Here is a 22,923-nt window from a genome sequence, read left to right as displayed (position 1 = left end):
AAAATGTGAGGAATCGCCATGTATTATTCTCTCAGCTGTCTTATGTGCAACCAATAATTTCTCTATAGGTGATGAGTTATCCCACATAACTGTCCCCTACTACATACGTGAGTGGAATATATTTTAAGATTTTGAACTGTTTGTATCCAAAAAGATCAGTTGGAGGGTCTTATGCCAGAGTGAACCAACTACAAATTACATGTTTCGAGCTATTCAGCTCTAAAGTTCAACTACAGAAAAAAAACTGATGACATATTGAGGACAGTAAATGATCTTCAACAGATTGCTAACATATACTGAATCTTGTTTATTGGCTTTTCAATCAAAATGCACCTATTACAGGTATGAAAAAATGATGGTGATTATAAGGATTTGAAATAAATTTTGAATAAGTACATTGTCTCAGCACAGATGTAACTATTAAAGCACTTTTGTTTCGTCACACATGTTATGTTTATAGCAGTCTTGTTTCATTCTTCAACAGAAAACGTCATATGCTATAAGGAAACTGTGTCTGGTACATTTTATACAGAATTTTCTGAAATCTCATTCATCTTCTGATAACCCATCTTCACTTGAATTTCCAGCTATCTCTGCAGCACTTCGCAAGTTCTTGTAAAAATCATGGTAGATAGGGGGAATGAAGCACAGCATTGACTCAAGATCTTTCTTCGTTGCACCCGTAAGTGGTCTTTCTCTGGGATACTTGAGATTCAGTGCTATGTGGTGAAGATTGGGTGTCCGACCTCTAGCTCGTTTAGGCAAACTAACTTCATAGTACTCCACATCATCATTGTATGTGTGCTTGAACTGCATTACGTTGGGCTTCTCTTTGCTTATTCTGATGCATCTTGTTTTCATCCAAGCTACAGTTAGTCCGTCAACTTTTTGCTGTTTGTTAAAACTGATGTTAAGCTCTCAGAGCTGAAATTCAAATGGCTCTGAGCACTATGGGACTTGACATCTATGGTCATCAGTCCCCTAGAACTTAGAACTACTTAAACCTAACTAACCTAAGGACATCACACAACACCCAGTCATCACGAGGCAGAGAAAATCCCTGACCCCACCGGGAATCGAACCCGGGAACCCGGGCGCGGGAAGCGAGAACGCTACCGCACGACCACGAGCTGCGGACTCTCTCAGAGCTGAAGAAATCATCACATTTCATTTCCACCACACCGAACTTTTGTTTCTTGACTCTGCATGTTTTCATTATGTTCTGGATTTCATGCATATGGTAAATGTTTTGGTTGCATCTCATCTTGTTCTCAATATGACTGAAATCATGGTCATTGGGCAGATAACTGTGGCCTGGGATTAAAATTTTTTAAATGATTTCTTTGACATGCTGAGCAGGATCTTGAACGATACGCATTAGTATTGTTACCAGTTTGAAATTCCTATTTTGGCCACCACATGAGTCTGACCAAAACACAACAGTTTATTTCGTAGAATTAGCCTTTAGGTGGTTCATGAGACGCGATCCTATCTCATCTGGTCCTCGACCTGCTATTCCCTCATGCCAAAGGTGCATAGTTCCTTTGGATGTACCCATATCATGGATACCCAAATTGAAGCAAGAAAGTTGACGTTTGTAATACACAACACCAGTGGGAACTTTTGGGAGCGAAATTGTCGTTTTCAGATCAAACGCAAGTACTGTGCATTCACCATTTATTGCTTTCTCTTTGTCTTTTCGTAGTGTTGCCCTTGCAAGGTCAACCTGTCGATGATGCAGCTCTCTTTCCATGATTACTTCCTAAAGAGCTTTCACATTGTCAGAATCTTCTCTAGTGCTTTTAGAGAGTTGGTTTTAATTTGAAAGATATCACATTTCTTGCATGTGTCTTTGTGTGGAAATTTAAATGAGAGGTTGAACTTAGTTTTGAAAACTTTTTCATACAACGATTGTGACACAATGTCAGACTCTGCATTTTCTCCTATCAATTGCTCTTTATAGAGCCTGTACATCAAGCTCAAATTGAGATGACAGGAGAGATACTTCCTATCGGGACTATCCTTCCGACAATAGTGGCTCCTATAGCATGGAAATGAATTAATATGATCTCTGATGCGACGAATTCTTTCTTCAGGATATTTATTATGAGGCTCATGTTTTCCTCTTCTGTCTTGTAGTTGACCAGACTTCACTTTCAGAAGAGCTCTGTGAATCTTTGCACTGTTAACACAGAGTGTGTTTAGGAACATATTTTTGCAAACCTTCACAACACCTGATGTGGTAGGAATAAAGTAATGTCGAGTAAGTGTTCTTAGGGGATCTTCAGCATTTGATCTTCTGTCCTTCACAATGAAGGACTTAACAGACCATCCAATCAAAGCTGTTAGTGTTTCATACCGTCCATCACTGTAAAGCATATCAAAAATTTACTGTCGATCCTGCAGTGAGACTTTTTCATAACATTTGCGACGACATGTGCAGCGGTAGTCCTTTAACGCCTTCGCATTACTATTTGTCCCGTCGATGATGTAAATAGGTTTCCTCTGTTTTTGCAAGTCTTCCGAACATTCTTTTTCCAGTTACCTGGATTGCTTTCCTTGCGCTTCACCCTAACTGGTTCTTTGGATTCTGCAAAAAATAAAAACGTTTCATAATGTAAAACTATGGCGTACATGTTCTCCACTTACATCATTGTTGTTGTTGTGGTCTTCAGTCCTGAGACTGGTTTGATGCAGCTCTCCATGCTACTCTATCCTGTGCAAGCTTTTTCATCTCCCAGTACCTACTGCAACCTACATCCTTCTGAATCTGCTTCGTGTATTCATCTCTTGGTCTCCCTCTACAATTTTTACCCTCCACGCTGCCCTCCAATACTAAATTGGTGATCCCTTGATGCCATAGAACATGTCCTACCAACCGATCTCTTCTTCTGGTCAAGTTGTGCCACAAACTTCTCTTCTCCCCAATCCTATTCAATACTTCCTCATTAGTTATGTGATCTACCCATCTAATCTTCAGCATTCTTCTGTAGCACCACATTTCGAAAGCTTCTATTCTCTTCTTGTCGAAACTATTTATCCTCCATGTTTCACTTCCATAGATGGCTACACTCCATACAAATACTTTCAGAAATGACTTCCTGACATTTAAATCTATACTCGATGTTAACAAATTTCTCTTCTTCAGAAACGATTTCCTTGCCATTGCCAGTCTACGTTTTATATCCTCTCTACTTCGACCATCATCAGTTATTTTGCTCCCCAAATAGCAAAACTCCTTTACTACTTTAAGTGTCTCATTTCCTAATCTAATTCCCTCAGCATCACCCGACTTAATTAGACTACATTCCATTATCCTTGTTTTGCTTTTGTTGATGTTCATCTTATATCCTCCTTTCAAGACACTGTCCATTCCATTCAACTGCTCTTCCAAGTCCTTTGCTGTCTCGGACAGAATTACAATGTCATCGGCGAACCGCAAAGTTTTTATTTCTTCTCCATGAATTTTAATACCTACTCCGAATTTTTCTTTTGTTTCCTTTACTGCTTGCTCAATATACAGATTGATCAACATCGGGGAGAGGCTACAACCCTGTCTTACGCCCTTCCCAACCACTGCTTCCCTTTCATGTCCCTCGACTCTTATATCTGCCATCTGGTTTCTGTACAAATTGTAAATAGCCTTTCGATCCCTGTATTTTACCCCTGCCACCTTTAGAATTTGAAAGAGAGTATTCCAGTCAACATTGTCAAAAGCTTTCTCTAAGTCTACAAATGCTAGAAACGTAGGTTTGCCTTTCCTTAGTCTTTCTTCTAAGATAAGTCTTAAGGTCAGTATTGCCTCACGTGTTCCAGTGTTTCTACGGAATCCAAACTGATCTTCCCCGAGGTTGGCTTCTACTAGTATTTCCTTTTCGTCTGTAAAGTATTCGTGTTAGTATTTTGCAGCTGTGACTTATTAAACTGATAGTTCGGTAATTTTCACATCTGTCAACACCTTCTTTCTTTGGGATTGGAATTATTATATTCTTCTTGAAGTCTGAGGGTATTTCGCCTGTTTCATACATCTTGCTAACCAGATGGTAGAGTTTTGTCAGGACTGGCTCTCCCAAGGCCGTCAGTAGTTCCAATGGAATGTTGTCTACTCCGGGGGCCTTGTTTCTACTCAGGTCTTTCAGTGCTCTGTCAAACTCTTCACGCAGTATCATATCTCCCATTTCATCTTCATCTACATCCTCTTCCATTTCCGTAATATTGTCCTCAAGTACATCGCCCTTGTATAGACCCTCTATATACTCCTTCCACATTTCCGCTTTCCCTTCTTTGCTTAGAACTGGGTTTCCATCTGAGCTCTTGATATTCATACAAGTCGTTCTCTTATCTCCAAAGGTCTCTTTAATTTTCCTGTAGGAAGTATCTATCTTACCCCTAGTGAGATAGGCCTCTACATCCTTACATTTGTACTCTAGCCATCCCTGCTTAGACATTTTGTACTTCCTGTCGATCTCATTTTTGAGACGTTTGTATTCCTTTTTGCCTGCTTCATTTACTGCATTTTTATATTTTCTCCTTTCATCAATTAAATTCAATATTTCTTCTGTTACCCAAGGATTTCTACTAGCCCTCGTCTTTTTACCCACTTGATCCTCTGCTGCCTTCGCTACTTCATCCCTCAAAGCTACCCATTCTTCTTCTACTGTATTTCTTTCCCCCATTCCTGTCAATTGTTCCCTTATGCTCTCCCTGAAACTCTGTACAACCTCTGGTTCTTTCAGTTTATCCAGGTCCCATCTCCTTAAATTTCCACACTTTTGCAGCTTCTTCAGTTTTAATCTACAGGTCATAACCAATAGATTGTGGTCAGAGTCCACATCTGCCCCTGGAAATGTCTTACAATTTAAAACCTGGTTCCTAAATCTCTGTCTTACCATTATGTAATCTATCAGATACCTTTTAGTATCTCCATGGTTCTTCCATGTATACAACCTTCTTTCATGATTATTTAACCAAAGTGTTAGCTATGATTATGTTGTGCTCTGTGCAAAATTCTACCAGGTGGCTTCCTCTTTCATTTCTTAGCCCCAATCCATATTCACCTACTATGTTTCCTTCTCTCCCGTTTCCTACACTCGAATTCCAGTCACCCATGACCGTTAAATTTTCGTCTCCCTTCACAATCTGAATAATTTCTTTTATTTCATCATACATTTCTTCAATTTCTTCGTCATCTGCAGAGCTAATTGGCATATAAATTTGTAATACTGTAGTAGGTGTGGGCTTCGTATCTCTCTTGGCCACAATAATGCGTTCACTATGCTGTTTGTAGTAGCTTACCCGCATTCCTATTTTCCTATTCATTATTAAACCTACTCCTGCATTACCCCTATTTGATTTTGTGTTTATAACCCTGTAGTCACCTGACCGGAAGTCTTGATCATCCTGCCACCGAACTTCACTAATTCCCACTATATCTAACTTTAACCTATCCATTTCCCTTTTTAAATTTTCCAACCTACCTGCCCGATTAAGGGATCTGACATTCCACGCTCCGATCCGTAGAACGCCAGTTTTCTTTCTCTTGATAACGACATGCTCTTGAGTAGTCCCCGCCCGGAGATCGGAATGGGGGACTATTTTACCTCCGGAATATTTTACCCAAGAGGACGCCATCATCATTTAATCATACAGTAAAGCTGCATGTCCTCGGGAAAAATTACGGCTGTAGTTTCCCCTTGCTTTCAGCCGTTCGCAGTACCAGCACAGCAAGGCCGTTTTGGTTATTGTTACAAGGCCACATCAGTCAATCATCCAGACTGTTGCCCTTGCAACTACTGAAAAGGCTGCTGCCCCTCTTCAGGAACCACACGTTTGTCTAGCCTCTCAACAGATCATCATTACATCATTACGAATACAATTTAGCAAGTAAAATAGTTAAATAAAAGTTGACAACAGATGTGCAGTCAAAACGATGCGTTTTCGTATATTTCATTTGCCGAAGTGTACCAACTACGTTCCTAACGCTGACGGCATTCTCGATGTTCAGCGACTGTAATAATCGATCAGGAACATGTCCCTATCGGTAGTTGTGAGTATTCCACTACGTAGTTCACAGTTTACTCCCCAGATGGTAGCACAGCACATCATCATGTAGTTAGTTCACTTTTGCATATGGCAGTAGCCTTCAATAATCGCATGCAACGAAGTAATGTTGTACACCATTCTTAGCCAAATTGATGCAGTTTTAATTATAAAACATACCTTCACTACCTGATTGAAGTGAGGATGGCACATATTCATCGCTGGAACCACACTCAATGTCAACATTACTGTCATTTGACTCTTCTGAACTCCTGTATGCAACTTCATCTGCCATCTTATTACTGGATTTAGTTCACTCTGACACCAGAGATAAATGTAGATCTGAGACACTACAGAAGTGCCAACACACACAACAAAAAAATCTCTCAGTGTCCCTCAAGAGTCCTGGTTCGTTTTGCCATATGAATCTTTATAATTTTCTGCACCATTATCAATAGCTAACCCAAAATGTCAAAATTTGTAGTTGGTTCATTCTGGCATAGGACCCTCCAGTTATAAGAAGAGCGATATTTTCCGTACTTAAATGTTTAAGGAGGTCAGTAATATGATTAAGAATATCATAGACAGATTGTCCATCTACGAATTTAAGTGTAACGCAGACCCTGCTGCTACAATAGCTGGCCTCGAGTGGACGTAAGAGAGCGAGCACCACAGACCGCCTGATGAGTGAGGAATCCTTGCAGGCCTGATGAAAGGAAGCCTCCAGGAGAGGGCATTGCCTGCTCTTCCGAAATTTCCCCCGCGTGCCGTGATTAATCGTCTCGCGTCGTCCAGGCCAGTAAAATGTATGTTCCTGCCTGGAAGTTAATCGGGAGAAAGATAAGTTGCTCCCTTTCTCCTCCTCTGCCGGTATTCTCGGCAGCTACCAGCTGTCGCACCGCAACGACAGAACGAGAGAAAGAGAGGAAGAGAGACAGCCGGAGAGAGAAATGAATGCACCATGAATAAGGTTGAGGTGAGGGCATAAACTTTATGAAGAAGTCCGACGTTAAATTTGATCCATAATGGACAGTGCGTACGAGTAAGCGCAGGAAGGAGGGACCTTGCAGCTTCGCTAAGTGAACAGAATTTCAGCTGTCTATACTATATCATGACTGACACCGTACTGCAATGAAAATAGTAGGTGGTGGAGCGTCCAGGCATCTCATTTAACGAGGACTGTGTTAGGCCAGGCTATACAGGGGTTTAAAAGAGTGTCACAGATTTCTGCAGGTGGTAGCATAGAACAAAATTAGATGAGAAACTCTTATAAATGCGCAGAGGCCAACGCCTTTGAAATATGAATTGTTTTACTAGTAATGAGTAATGCATAGTATTCACTGGTTTAAATTAGTCAGCATTCACTTATGAAGTAAACTACCACAACATGCTCGTGTGGGCAGATGCAAATCCTCGAGCAGTCATGGAGGTTAGGCTACACTGACAAAACTCACAGGACGCCCACTTCATCAAATGCAATAAAAGGTGTTGGGTGTCACCGACTTCTGAGCGATGAATTACCAGTGCTACCGGAAAACGTTACCCTGGCAGAAAGATAACGACTGTGCCCCACGCACAACGTGTCCACAACCCATTTTCTAGGATCAGGCTACTTTATGTCACCCCAACTTTTCTTAATCGATAGATTGGTTGAGGTCCATTAGCGTGGCCTCTCCGTTCACTGGACCTGAATCCGTTTTCTGGCTATGAAAACATTTAAGCGTACTGGACTGCGCCCAATCCACCGACAAAATCTATACGTTATAGGAGCATGTGAACAACGTATACGATTCGCATTCGTGAAGACAACGAACATTCTGTATTAGTTTTACCGTTATTTCGCAAGATCGCTCCAGGCAAATGGCGCCATGATTCCTTTGAAATGGCACTGCTGATACCTTTCCCTGTCCTTGAAACAATTCGTGATCGTTCCCTTCTCCAATGACCTCGATGTCAGCAGAACGTAGCCCGTCTTCCTCCCTTCCTTCTTTAATAACTCATATTACGCTATCAGAATGAAGCCGTATGTCTTTCAAACTGAGAGTATTACTCTGGGAAGAAAGACAAACAGATGGGTCAGGATGTGCGACAACTTTGTGCAACACTGTTTACAGTGTCTTCCATTTAGTAACAGACAGATGGGAATGAGAGGACAGAGTAATCCGTATGTCAACAGGTATTTGTTTCCTGGCATTACATTAGTTTAGTTTTTCCTCTAGTTTTGACCAATAGTAACATGTGACATATTTTTAGAAACATCAGTATTCCAAAGTAATCCCGTTTTACCGTGAAGGGTCAACACGGTGAGGCTTCAGTGAGTTCGAATGCGCTAAGGTTGTAGCTATGTGAATTCGTGTACAATTCCACTGCTGGTGGTGTCTTTATATAGTGGTAACGGCGGGACCAACTTGACAGTTCGGTTTGGCGGACGTAAGACGTTTGATGGAGAGAAGAAATACAAAACAAATCGTCAAATTTTCTCAACCACTGACGAAAACTTCGTTAAAAGCGGAGATTTGAGACTGTAAGGTAATATGGGAGGACATGTGCTTCTGTATTATTGCTGGTAAGAAAGTTTAGAAACCACCGAAACCTTGGAGCGTAGCAAATGAGTACGCCAGTAGTTGAAGAAGAAGTGAGAGTTTTACTATCTCAACCCCACAGGCTGAAAGCAGCTTGCCTGACATAAATTCTTTTATTATTTTATGTCGACAGCGGAGTGGATTTAACCAATGTGGTGGCAGGGGGAAGAGGAAACATGAAGCAACTGCTGTCAAATCTTTTTTTTCAAAAACCGTAAAAACCGTACACTGACCCTGCCCCAGTACACAGTCAGATGCATCAGTTTGAAGGAAGCTGGAACATGCACCGAATTGTTGTCTAATCTCAAAACTAATTCGCTATTCACCACGAAACTAATATGAGTTTTCTGCCCTCACGCCTCTCGCTCTCACCCTTAACAGCCATCCGTGGGTCAGACCACGAGAGCTCAGCTAACCATAGCTAAAGGTCGTATCGTCCGTTATCGGCACATAACGCCGTAAAATAGGATGATAACTGTAGTGGACTGACAAGGCAGCCAGTCCACAGTGACGGGTAACCGAAAGGCACGCGTACACACACGCCGACTGGCGTTAAGTCTGAAACAGGATACGTGATGAAAGCTATAAAGAAAAGAACGGAGCTTCTCGTATACTTAACTTTAATTCATTGTGGTACATTTCTCTTGATAATACAAGTGAGACTCTCTCCAGATATGGTTAATGCGCCTTGCTAGGTCGTAGCCATGGACTTAGCTGAAGGCTATTCTAACTGTCTCTCGGCAATTGAGAGAAAGGCTTCGTACGTGTAGTCGCTAGCAATGTCGTCCGTACAACTGGGGCGAGTGCTAGTCAGTCTCTCGAGACCTGCCGTGTGGTGGCGCTCGATCTGCGATCCTGACAGTGGCGACACGCGGCTCCGACATGTACTAATGGACCGCGGCCGATTTAAGCTACCACCTAGCAAGTGTGGTGTCTGGCGGTGACACCACAATAACCAAGCATAGATCAGTTTAATAGTGGCTGTGTTTTACAATTCTTGAAAGCCGCCTGCTTTAAACAGCTTTCATACCACGTATTCGTACGTGGATCGACAACCACTTGCATGCCACAAAGAAAAAATAGTCTTTCACCTGTTAGAGTAGCTTCATCATTGGTTGAGATCGACAAAGGCATTTCTCAAGCACGCTACTTAAATTCTTAGATTAGCCGGACAATACACTATATGAAACTTCCTGGCAGATTGATACTATGTGCCAGATCGAGACTCGACCCCGCGATCTTTGCCCTTCGCACGACTCAGGACCCGTCCTCCCAGTTTCACTTCCACCAGAGAGTACCTCGCCTCCTACATTCCAAGCTCCACGATGCTCTGCTGCGAACCTTGCAAGACTAGCAAACACTCCTGCAATATTGTCTCCGCACTATCCTTTCTTGCAGGAGTGTTCGTCCTGCAAGGTTCGCAGGAGAGCGTCTGTGAAGTTTGGAAGGTTGGAGAGGAGGTACTGCCACAAGTGAAGCTGTGAGGACGGGTCCTGAGTCGTGCTTGGGTAGCTCTGTTGGCAGAGCACTTGCCCGCGAAAGGCAAAAGTCCCGAGATCGAATCTCGGTCCGGCACACAGTTTTAATCTGCCGGGGAGATTCACATCAGCGCACACTCCGCTGCAGAGTAAAAATTTAATTCTGAATACACTGTATGATCAAAAGCCTCCGTGTCCACCCTTGGCCTGTAGCCGGCCGTTATGGCCGAGCAGTTCCAGGCGCTTCAGTCCGGAACCGCGCTGCTGCTACGGTCGCAGGTTCGAATCCCCGCCACGGGCATGGATGTGTGTGATGTCCTTAGGTTAGTTAGATTAAAATAGTTCTAAGTCTAGGGGACTCATGACATCAGATGTTAAATCCCATAGTGCATTGAGCCATTTGAACCTTGGCCTGCATAACAGCTTGAACAATGCTGCCTCTTCTTGGGTGAGGTGTCTGAATGTCTGTTAACGAATGTTAGCCTATTCTTCTTGAAGAGTCGAAACTACACAAAGTAGTGAAGTTGGACGTTATACTCTGGAATGAAGTCAACATTCTAACCCGTCCCAAAACTTTTTCGTTGCTTTTAGGCCGGAATGTGGGCAAGCCAGTACATTTCTGAATGATACTGTCTAGGAACCATTTTCTCACAGACGCTGCTTTATGAGAGGTTTCATTGTAATGCTGATACAGACCAGCTTTGTCCCCGCGATGTTACTCTACTGCAAGCAGTACACAATGTTGTAAAATGTCTTCATTACCTTTCGCTTCATCGTTTCATTAAGAGTAATAATAAGAGGACCAAACCACTACCACGGAAAACACCCCCATACCATAACAGAGCTTCCTCCGCAATTCTTAGTTGGCACTACGCATGACGGAAGGTAACGTTTTCCAGGCATTCGACGAACCCAAACCTTTCCCTCGGACTGACACAGGGTGTTATATGCCTCGTTTGCAGTCATCCATTGTCTAGTAGCATCGCTATGTTCTCCACCTCGAGCACAGCGTATCATTCACTAAAGAAATATAAGGGTTATGACGAGTTGCGTGACCAATGTAGTTCATTACTTTTAAAACCAAGGCTGGACTGTTGGTAGCACTTTGGAACCACAGAACGATTCTTTCTTCCGATTTCACGAGATTACTTGTGTCACCTTCAGGATGCCCGCTTTCATTATATGAAGTCCGTCTGGACTTGGTTTAACTGTGCTTGTTTCTTCGAGTATCCACTTGACGACCACATCACGAAAAGTCGACTTGGGTAGCTTTTGAAGCGTTTAAATGTACCTGACGGATCTGTTACGCAGCCTACGTCCAGTGAGTGGTCCACGTTCCAAGTCACCGAATTCTCTTGCCCGACCGATTCTGCTGCTGCTACTATTTCTCTACTCACAGCAAAATATTCTTCGTGACATCTACTGGTCAGTTCCACATTACACAGTGTGTTCGGCTACTTCCGATCAGACAGTGTGGTGTTGCTTGGCGTGGAGAATCGCTTAGCTAGTGTACAAGTGGGACACAGTATTTGCTTCTGCGTACTGCCATGAACCACTTTGCTCTCCAGCTGGGACGTGGTGAGCTATTTTATACAACGCTTGTCATGTGGTATTGAAACGGGCACATTAAATCGCTCGGAATGTTTGCTTCCTTGCGCAGCCTCTGCATAGTTGTAAATTATACCATTCTTCACATTTGTTCACTCAACATACTTTGGAATGGAGTTTCGTGGGAACAAAGCTAATTTCGTTGTTCGCTATCACGACGCAACTGGAATAAGTTGGAATCTGTATCCATTGTCTCTTCACTCATCCGTGTCCTCGTGTGCTATATCCCATTGCTTTTTCACTCATTAAATATTGTGGGCGTTGTTATGAATTTGGTATTATTTTTCTGGTTTTTGTAATTGTGTGGGCTTGTAAGATCACGTGTACCATTGAATGTCACTTGAATATCGGATGTAAGCCATTATATTCTTTTACTACGTAATTTATACATGCTTTATCAGTGATCGCATAATTTGCTATTCCTACGAACTCGTTTCCCACTTCTCTGATCTTTGATTAAATCCTTACGTGAGTACAGTTAAGAACCACGTTCTCGAGAGATCTACGTTCAGTTTCATTATACTTGAACAAGGGGGAGAATGATCTGCCTCCAGCAGAGAGATTATTTTGTTTTTAAATGAAATTTTCAGCTAACAAAGTAAGCGAATGTCACAGTGGAGCATCTCAGTACGTGTTTGCAGTGACAGACGTCGATATTTAGCTATCAGACGCACTCATTTTATGTTTATTTAAAATTGTAGAACACTATGTGTAAGTCCATTTGCAGTTCACGAATTACTTCTACAAGTGGAGAGTCAACAGCAGAGAGAACATCTAGATGAGACGTGTTGCGAAGATAATGGTTTCTGCTTATTTTGGTCCAGCTTAGGTAAAATGTCATTCTTTCATACGTTGTGCTACGAGACCCTTCCTGGACACAGTGTGACAACTGGTAAACTTTTTCAGATCGTATTGTTATTCACTTACTTCATATGAAGCGGATTGCTTCAGGGCATTAAAACCGGGGTCATACTGTTTTTTGAACTTGTAGGTTAGTATAGTGACCTGCTTTCAGTTTCTCGCTTGATAAGAGTCAACAGCTCGATAGTGGTAAAGACGAAAAGTAATAAAAAGATTTATTTCGACAAAGGTGGTTTCACCGTGATCGATGTAATGACCTGTAATGCTGTAGTACGTTGTGGCAGCCGATATGAACACACGAGTACCTGTCCTTCATTACGTAGGAGTCTGTGCACACCGTAGCTACACCTATATCTTTGTGCAGTCCTCATCTACATAACGTTACGGAATTATGACGAATTCTTTTTCCTTCAATATCTTTAAGCTGATTCGTATTACACCTCGCGCCAACCTCTTCATCTCAGAGCAATACTTGCCACCAGTGTCCTCAGTTATTTTCTGGAGGTATTCCAGTATCTGTCTTCCTCTACAGGTTTTTCCCTTACACCCCCTACTAGTACCATGAAAGTCATTCCCTGATGTCTTCAAAGATATCGAATTATTCTGCCCCTTCCCCTTGTCAGTGTTTTCCGCCTGTTCCCCACACAGAACCTCCTCATTCTTTAACTGATCAGTCCACATAATTTTCAACATACGTCTGTAGTGCCGCATCTCAATTGCTCCGATTCTCTTCTGCTCCGGTTAAGCCACAGTCCATGTTTCACTACCATACAACGCTGTGCTTCAAACGTACATTTATAGAAATTTCCTTCTCATATTATGTCCTAAGTTCGATAGAAATAGACTATTCCTGGCCAGGAAATCCCATTTTGCCATTTCAAGTCTGCTTTAGATCTCCTCCTTGCTCCGTTCGTCATTGGTTAATTTTGCTGCCAAGGATGTTTGATCGTCAATTCCGATGTCAAATTTCTCGCTGTTCTCATTTCTACTAATTTTCATTACCTTTGTCCCTCTGCTATTTACTCTAAATCCATATTCTGTGCTCATTAGACTTTATTCTAATCAGCAGATCCTGTAACTCTCCTTCACTTTCACTCAGGATAGCAATGCCATCTGGAAATCTTAAAAACTGATGTCCTCTCGCCTTAGATTTTAATTCCACTCTTGGATATTCCTTTTCTTTGCCATCATTACTTCTTCAGTGCTCAGAATGAACAACAGGGGCGAAATGCTACATCTATGTGAGAGATTGCAGGGCACTCTCACTTCTGATTCGGTGTTCTGCAGCTGATTGTTTGTGGGGAATATAATCTTTATTGCAGTTTGACTTCATACATCGTGATGAAATGGTGGGCAGTAGTTAATGCTCTTGCTTTCATGTTCTAGGGAAGGTATAACGGTAAGCTTTACCTGCGTTCAAAGGAATAGGGTGGTGATTTAAAAGGCTGCAATAAAAGCACGGCGACGGTGGGCCGAGGGAAGCGCGTTTCTTTTGCGGAACTTGGATGGAAACGTTCCTGGGCGGCCGAGTTCTGTGGTCTCATTGTGCAGATACGTTGGTTGACGCCAAGAAATAGCCGCTGCAATGGCCAGCGCATTGTAGACCGTCAATAAAGCGGAGGCTGGGGCCTTGTTAGGCAGGAAGCCGATGGCACATCTGTGTGCATTCTGCGAATTTCCGTGGGACAGGTCTCTGGCACCCAGACGTCCAGACTATGTTAGAAAACATATTTGTGAAAATACGTGGCTTTTAGCGAGTTTATGGCCGTTCTTTGGAAACTTCGAATGGACGCAACAGGAGAGATAACAAGATTTTATGGATGGCTGTGGTTCCATCCTGGTCATGTTGTTAGCAAAAGACACGGCGTAAACGCGTGGGAAAGAGGCCGTGAAGCTGAATATTTTTTTCCTTTTTCCCAAATTAACTTCAAAATCTCTGATTGGTCAAATCGGTGTATGCACAGCAAGGGGGCCCTCTCCGAGCTCCGAATGCCGCTCCTCAGCTCTTGATTGGATGTGGTAAAGTGGGAAAGTCTAAGATATAAATTGGCTTTTGCTACCGAGCTGAGGAGAAAGCGGACAGAAAGAGAAGAGATCTCTCTTGTATTGGCGCTTCACTAGTAAAGAACTGCAGGTCTACCTAAACGGTGAGACTTGTGTCCTTTGCTGGTGTGCCACTTAGAGCCTGTGCCAGTCACCATCTGAACCATCAGAGGTACTGCTTCTAGCATCAAGCACACAACGAGTGAAGTGTGGCTGTACTTATTTGTTTTGAGTCGGCCGTCTAAACATGTGACATATTTCGTCACGCATAGTCGTGGCACGGGGTCGAATTGTTTCGGCAGACCAGCAAACGGGTCCGCCTGCGCACTGGAATCCGTCGGGGTTTCAGAGGCTCATAGGGAAGTATCTGCGTTCCGAATTAACCTAACGCGAGACCGCGTACTTGCATTTTTCTGCCTCCCGCCGTTAATAACAGATTGCGGCCGTCCATGACTTCAGTCGCCGAACGCAACGTGGTGTGCCGCTTTGACCAGCACGAGGGTAAAGTATTCGCTGCTATGGCGTAGGGCTCCAATATATGTTTCTCGGCACCCTGTTATTTCGAACCTTATTTCTCTTTTTTTGAATAGTAGAGTATACATGCTTGATGGTGGTGTAATTTTGGTGCCATAACCCAGATTCATGTGTATGAAGTCAGATAAAGCGATTACTGTTGTATTTAGTGTCGTGTGTCGATTCCCAACTGATCGCTTTGTTCACCATAGACCCCATGTTAGTGAAAGCGTTTGTCAAATAAAAGTGTTTGTGTGACGGTTCCTCAATAATGGTTCAAATAGCTTTGTGCACTATGGGGCTTAACATCTGAGGTCATCAGTCCCCTAGAACTTAGAACTACTTAAAACTAACCAACCTAAGGACATCACACACATCCATGCGCGAGACAGGATTCGAACCTGCGACCGTAGCAGTCGCGCGGTTCCAGACTGAAGCGCCTAGAACAGCAAGGCCACCGCGGCCGGCACGGTTTCTCAGACTTTTTTTTTGTCTTGTGATGTTAAGAATGAATGAACCTATTGTCATTTAGATAACAACTTATCCCTGTGTTCTGATTAACAGTACCTTGCCATTTTTGTTCAAGTCTGCATTTTAAAAGAGAGTAACAATCTTGCATATATCTTAAACCCTTTTTGATCCGAGCACTTCGTTCTTGGGTTCTCCCCTCTTATTGTATCTTCTGGGCTCTTGTACACGTTGTATAATGATCCGTCTCTCCCTATAGCTTACCCCTATTTTCCTCAGAATTTCGAACATCTTGCATCATTTGACATTGTTGAACGCTTTTTCAGGTCGACAAATTCTCTGAACGTGTCTTGATTTTTCTTTAGTCTTGCTTCCATTATCATCCGCAACGTCAGAATCGTCTGTCTGGTGTCTTTAGCTTCCCTATAGCCAAACTAATCGTCAACTAACACACCCTCAGTTTTCCTTTCCATTCTTCTGTACATTATTCTCTGTTTAATATATCTTTTTTATTCTTTGGAGCGGTAGTAGCTTGCTCACATCCCTCGGTTGATATATTTGTAAACCGGTGAATTCTGATAAGCATCACATAGCGTGCCAATTATGTAGATACGGAATTTTATTAGACCTCGCACTGGCTGTCAGTTATGCGCTGATGGAATTTTTGAGGCCCCACAGGACGTTATTTAAATGTAATTATATTTATAAATAATAACATAATTATGCAGAATTTAAAAAAGTAATAAATACAGTATTAGGTGCAGTAGCCTCTGGGGCGTACACTGATAACCATTAAATCTGCAACAGCCAGGAAGCATGACAACGAAATTCTACTGATGTGTATACAGGGTGGTCCATTGATCGTGACCGCGCCAAATATCTCACGAAATAAGCGTCAAACGAAGCAACTACAACAAACGAAACTTGTCTAGCTTGAAGGGGGAAACCAGATGGCGCTATGGTTGGCCCGCTAGATGGCGCTGCTATAGGTCAAACGGATATCAACTGCGTTTTTTTACATAGGAACCCCCATTTTCAATTGCATATTCGTGTAGTACGTAAAGGAATATGAATGTTTTACTTGGACCACTTCTTTCGGTTTGTGATAGATGGCGCTGTAATAGTCCCAAACATATGGCTGACAATTTTAGACGTACAGTTGGTAACAGTGAAACGTCTCCTTTTTTAACAATTATACAAGACTGTGCTTAAACTGACACACAATATTTTTAGCGCAACGCAATCTGACTTTCAAAAATCCCTACAAAAGAATGGCCCTGACTAACATTAACCAATACCTTTCACAAATCACTTACCTCACAAAAATCTTCGTTACTGGAACTACTGCAATACAGCGAGCGCCACTACTGCCAGCTAAATAAAAGATTCAAACTACTGAAGGGACTAACTACTGATAGGCATAGTTAGCAAATGAAAGATTTTAATAGAGAACAAACAATGTATTTACCTTAATAATGTTGAAAACTCACAATATACATATCCGTTCATGACATCCAGTTTTAAAAATTTCAATACTCCAACCATCTCTCTCCCCACATCCACCACTGCTGGCGGCTCACCTCCAACTGCCCAACGCTACGCGCTGTTCACATCCAGCTGCCGCAGCCCAACTCTACAATGGCAGACAACAATGCAAACTAGCCACAGACTGCACACAGCACAGCCAGTGATTTTCATACAGAGGTGGCGTTACCAATAAAAAAACCTAAACAGCTTACTTACATAGCACCCATGCTCCCCACAAAAAATTTTACAAATTGTTTTGGACAGTGGCCAATAATGATTTGATAAAATTTTTTTATAATTGCAATAACAAAGATATCAATTGCACACACTTATTGATACAATGTTGGTCAAAAGCTAAACTTTCTCACAGTCCATAAAGACAGTCTTAATCGTTTATCACAGTAAAATAGCAGTGTTTTTCTCAAAGTCTGAGCAGTAAAAGAAAATGCACACGGAAGTAGTGGATTTCCATGCAGTCTTGAAGAAGTAGTGTTGTCCTTCCAACGAAAAGACAGTGCTGACTCTTGACATGCAGACAAGTAATGGGCCACAACAGAGCAAACCCACAGCAGAGTCAATCGAAGTTTTGAAGAGTATTGGTAGGTAGGTCATCACAGAGCAGACCCACTGTAGTCCTGGTAGAGATTCGGTGTTGGTGGGCCACCAGGGGCGCAGACCCACTGTAGTCCTGGTAGAGATTGTGGCATTGGTGGGCCACCAGATGTGCAGACTCACTGCAGTCCTTGTAGAAATAATGGCACTGGTGAGTCATCAAAGGTGTAGACCCACTGTAGTCCTTGTAGAGATGGCCAGCAGCCATCTGTTGCAACTGTGCAGGTGCACAATCACCATCGAAGAGTCTTGCGGATAATATACACTCCTGGAAATGGAAAAAAGAACACATTGACACCGGTGTGTCAGACCCACCATACTTGCTCCGGACACTGCGAGAGGGCTGTACAAGCAATGATCACACGCACGGCACAGCGGACACACCAGGAACCACGGTGTTGGCCGTCGAATGGCGCTAGCTGCGCAGCATTTGTGCACCGCCGCCGTCAGTGTCAGCCAGTTTGCCGTGGCATACGGAGCTCCATCGCAGTCTTTAACACTGGTACCATGCCGCGACAGCGTGGACGTGAACCGTATGTGCAGTTGACGGACTTTGAGCGAGGGCGTATAGTGGGCATGCGGGAGGCCGGGTGGACGTACCGCCGAATTGCTCAACACGTGGGGCGTGAGGTCTCCACAGTACATCGATGTTGTCGCCAGTGGTCGGCGGAAGGTGCACGTGCCCGTCGACCTGGGACCGGACCGCAGCGACGCACGGATGCACGCCAAGACCGTAGGATCCTACGCAGTGCCGTAGGGGACCGCACCGCCACTTCCCAGCAAATTAGGGACACTGTTGCTCCTGGGGTATCGGCGAGGACCATTCGCAACCGTCTCCATGAAGCTGGGCTACGGTCCCGCACACCGTTAGGCCGTCTTCCACTCACGCCCCAACATCGTACAGCCCGTCTCCAGTGGCGTCGCGACAGGCGTGAATGGAGGGACGAATGGAGACGTGTCGTCTTCAGCGATGAGAGTCGCTTCTGCCTTGGTGCCAATGATGGTCGTATGCGTGTTTGGCGCCGTGCAGGTGGGCGCCATAATCAGGACTGCATACGACCGAGGCACACAGGGCCAACACCCGGCATCATGGTGTGGGGAGCGATCTCCTACACTGGCCGTACACCACTGGTGATCGTCGAGGGGACACTGAATAGTGCACGGTACATCCAAACCGTCATCGAACCCATCGTTATACCATTCCTAGACCGGCAAAGAAACTTGCTGTTCCAACAGGACAATGCACGTCCGCATGTATCCCGCGCCACCCAACGTGCTCTAGAAGGTGTAAGTCAACTACCCTGGCCAGCAAGATCTCCGGATCTGTCCCCCATTGAGCATGTTTGGGACTGGATGAAGCGTCGTCTCACGCGGTCTGCACGTCCAGCACAAACGCTGGTCCAACTGAGGCGCCAGGTGGAAATGGCATGGCAAGCCGTTCCACAGGACTACATCCAGCATCTCTACGATCGTCTCCATGGGAGAATAGCAGCCTGCATTGCTGCGAAAGGTGGGTATACACTGTACTAGTGCCGACATTGTGCATGCTCTGTTGCCTGTGTCTATGTGCCTGTGGTTCTGTCAGTGTGATCATGTGATGTATCTGAACCCAGGAATGTGTCAATAAAGTTTCCCCTTCCTGGGACAATGAATTCACGGTGTTCTTATTTCAATTTCCAGGAGTGTAGCAAGTCCATAACCAACACTTGTGCACTCACAAAGTTTTTGCAATTGTCCTTAGAACCAGCAATGCTGTTATCCAGTCCCTTGCTGAATTAGTAACACACGTGTAAACACTAACAGTCCCTACTTCTCACATATTGTCCATATACTATGACCAACAGAAACGTGTGCAGTGAAATGTAACTTACAAGTTACTTAATTTGATGAACTCGTATCAATTGCAAACTTATAACATGAGAATACAATTACAAAGGTACAAAATACATTATTAAAGAACATAACAATACAGATAACATTTGTAGTAATAGGGGCTTTACAAAAGAATAGAAATAAACATATACATCAGTGTTACAGGAATTATGACATAAGTAAATACATAAAGATCAGAAGAACTTTTGAAACATCACCTTCACATGTGAACAACAAACCAGAATAAATAGTGTCTAAACATCTTTACAAAGTAAATAACATAGTATTAGAAAAATTCTACAACATAGGTCTTATCAGATAAACAACTAAAGACAGGAAGTACACAAATACACAAGGGTACACAAACACATAGTATAATAGTACAAAAGGAAAGGACAAGGTTTGTTTTAGTGCAGTATTTTGCAAACAAAACTTTCTTTACTTCTTGGCGATCTCCCTTCATTCATCATTATTCCCAAAAAGTACTATCTATACCTGCTTTCTATATTCTATTCATATTTCTTTCAAAAATAATTATTTCTCAGTGCACAATACTCATTTTTGCCAAATCTGTTTCTTATAGCTTCTCAATGCATTTCTTCCAATTCATCATAGTTAGTTTCTTATATAGTCTACCCCCTCTTAAGCTAACTTAAATCTACTGAGCTCAGATATATATGCCAAGGGACGAGGCAATGCAGCAGCACATAAAACAATTAATACAAACAGCAATGAAAAAAAAATAGAAATTGTCAAAGCAAGCTGCAGTAAATCTAAATTACCAAGCAAAGCAACATTACAACTAATATGAGCCAATGTGCAGCAACAAGAAAAATAAATCAGTAGCATAACTAGATTAACAGAGTAATGCAAAGTGAAATTTAATAGCACTATGCCTGGCAAGCAGAAGCAGAAAATGAAATATCTTATACCTAAACATGACATAGCTCAAGCAGAAGAAATAGTACACTAAAGATAACAACGCAGACAAGGGAAATGTCTATTCACATCTTAATGTCTATGTAATTAAAGTAGTGCATCACAACAACTTATTGTAAAAAAAAATATTACCACGTACTTGAAAAGAAAATTATGTGTGCAGTTACTGTTACTAGTCCATTCTTTTTGTTCTTTCCTTTCCAAGTGCTCCTTTTTTTAAGAATGTGGATTACAAAATTATTATTTAATAGATCTGTTAACAGAAAGTGTTCACATTAGCAAATGCATTTTATTTTATAAAAGCAATGCTGCAACACAGCTGGAAACTAGATATCAAATGAAATAAGCAACTATGAAAAGCAAAGCATAAAAATATCATTCAATAGTCATGTGACATTTCATAAGTTAGTAGAAATTCTCTCAACTCTCGTAGAAAGACGCTTGTCATAATCAGGTGTGCAGATGTATTTTTCCAAGTAATGAGCGTGTCATATTTGCGATGCTTTCTACAAAGGAATGTCAATAGCGAGGATAATAGCCTTTTTTTTTCTCTCCACCTAATGGCTTTCTTTTGTCAGATGACTACCTCTTAGCTGGGCGCCAAAAACGCATTACGTCAAGGTCACTTACCTTTCTTAACGAAATATTTACGACAGCAGTTTCCGCTACAGTGGCAGTCTCATATAAAAATTTCAAAGGTCGAGAATTTGCGTTACAAATGTGTAGAAACAAAATCCTATAAATATAACAGTGTCCAAAAAATTTTCGTCGGCATTGTAATACATTCGCGCATTTACATACATTTCATAACTCTTCAAGTACGATTCTTGGTTTCCAACAACCTTTTTCACAAACCAGAGTCCCTAACCACTACTCATTATTTCTTACCTTTTTACACATATACATATTCATCGACACTTCTTCAATATTTCCTCATAACAGATACGTAGCATAAGCAAATAACTCATATAGCATCAGCTTATTAATCATAAACATACCTCAGCAGCATAATACACATCGTCGTCGTAATAGTAACATCATAACACCTCAGTCAAATCTCAAAAACGTCGTAGCTTTCTACAATAATTTCAAAACCTAAAGAAAATTCCCTGCTCATTTCAGTAGTGTCATCTACCTCAAACGTACTTTAAAAATCATGATCCCATACCAAATACATCATTCAAAGCTCTCATAGTATCACAGTGATTCCGAAAAAATATGAACAGTTCACAAAGTACAAACAAAATACAATTTCATAAGTGTGAAATTATCCAACTGTGCAATTGCGTAAACATGTGTCACTGATGTAGTAAAAAAAATGTTTATCTCTCAGTTAAATAATCAGATAGCTGTGTAATTTGTGTGTTAGAGAAATATGGTACCGATGTGTAAAGTTGTATAAGCAAATACCATATTAGCTAGGGCTCCTTGTGCTTGCCAAACAGATGGTACACAAAGTAAGCGTGTACCCCATGAGGATTAATGTAATTATACCCTCAGGTGTGACAGATTACAGCAATGGAATGAAATCTATCACGGAAAACCCTTGTATCATTGCACTTCAAATATCTTAAAAAAAATAAATGTTTAAAGTGCAAAATTAATCACTCAAATACGTGTACTGTAGCGCTAAACTGTGCGTCATGTTGTAAGATAATCTCTGTGGAAGTCTCGTAATTATCGTCCTCCGAAAGCAAAGTTCTGCAGAAGTCAATGTACTTACCTCATGATAAACAGAAGTGAAATGTTTTGTGTATAGATATCGTAGTTATTACACTTATTGTTGTGATGAAGAACGTACTGTACTGCAACGTATTGTTGTGCTACGGAAAAGGCTCTCTCATTGTAGCTATACCACAAAAGTTACTACTAAAACATGTTTTACTTTCCAGAATAAAACAGAATGTGTGCATTTGATATCTTTGTTATTGTAATAATGAAAAATTTTTTCAAATCATTATTGGCCAGTGCCCAAAACAATTTGTAAAATTTTTTGTGGGGAGCATGGGGGCTATGTAAGTAGGCTGTTTATGTTTTCTTATTGGCAGCGCTACGTAGCGCTCTGTGTGAGAATCACTGGCTGTGCTGTGTGCAGTCTGTGGCTAGTTTGCATTGTTGTCTGCCATTGTAGTGTTGGGCAGCGGCAGCTGGATGTGAACAGCGCGTAGCGTTGCGCAGTTGGAGGTGAGCCGCCAGCAGTGGTGGATGTGGGGAGAGAGATGGTTGGAGTTTTGAAATTTTTAAAACTGGATGTCATGAACGGATATGTATATTGTGAGTTTTCAACATTATTAAGGTAAATACATTGTTTGTTCTCTATTAAAATCTTTCATTTGCTAACTATGCCTATCAGTAGTTAGTGCCTTCGTAGTTTGAATCTT

This window comes from Schistocerca nitens, chromosome 7 (assembly GCF_023898315.1).
Source record: "Schistocerca nitens isolate TAMUIC-IGC-003100 chromosome 7, iqSchNite1.1, whole genome shotgun sequence".
NCBI lineage: Eukaryota > Metazoa > Arthropoda > Insecta > Orthoptera > Acrididae > Schistocerca > Schistocerca nitens.
This window is presented reverse-complemented; position numbering follows the sequence as displayed.